Source organism: Mus pahari, chromosome 3, assembly GCF_900095145.1.
Source record: "Mus pahari chromosome 3, PAHARI_EIJ_v1.1, whole genome shotgun sequence".
In the NCBI taxonomy this organism is placed as follows: Eukaryota; Metazoa; Chordata; class Mammalia; order Rodentia; family Muridae; genus Mus; species Mus pahari.
In genome coordinates, this window is record NC_034592.1 from 56,509,345 (window position 1) to 56,510,126 (window position 782).

Below are 782 nucleotides of genomic sequence, written 5' to 3' on the forward strand. Positions count from 1 at the left end.
TGGTTGGGCCTGGGAGGGCTGGAACTGTTTCAACAAATTCGGTGGTGAAGCGACTACGGTGAACCATACAGAGTGCTGTGCGCCTAACACGGTCCTATAGACTTGGCGCTTACGCACTCTTTTCAGCCTACAGGCATTCTGAGGCAGCACATTTTACAGAGGGGCAAACAGAGGCATACTTAACAGGATTCTCAGAGACAAGGCAGGGCGGGGGTTGGGGGGACCTGGCTTCAAAGTTTGAGCCCTTAACAGCTCTGCTGGGAACCGGTGGCTGCTTAATTGCCTAAAGAGACTGTCTTGGCAGAAAAAGTTAAGTCCTAGAACTATAGAGGTGCAAATTGACTCTTGCCTTTTTGATAAAATAGCTAACACGTTTGGCCAAAGAGGATACTCCCAACTTGCTTTTCTGCCTCCGGTTGGAAAGGCTCAGAAAGGGAAGGGACCAGACAGGCTGCCTTCCAGGTTGCCCTGGGTGATCTCATTGTCTTCAGATGCGCACGTTTTGAAAATATCTTCTTCTGGGCTCAGGTTTCTCCAGGGCTGGGTCCTTGCGACTGGGCATGAGAAGGAGCAGGTCAGCCAGGCCTCAGAGCAAACCACAGAGTCATCTTCCCCTCGAGGTTTCCACAGCACTCAAACCCGTGTTCAGGAGGATGTGACCCCGTGGGTTGAGCTGTGAGGTGGCTGTTAACTGGTCCAGCAGTGACAAGTCGTCGTTGGGGAGAAGGAGATGTTAATGTGAGGCCTGTTCGTCATTTCCATTTCGAAGGCGCATCCGGAAC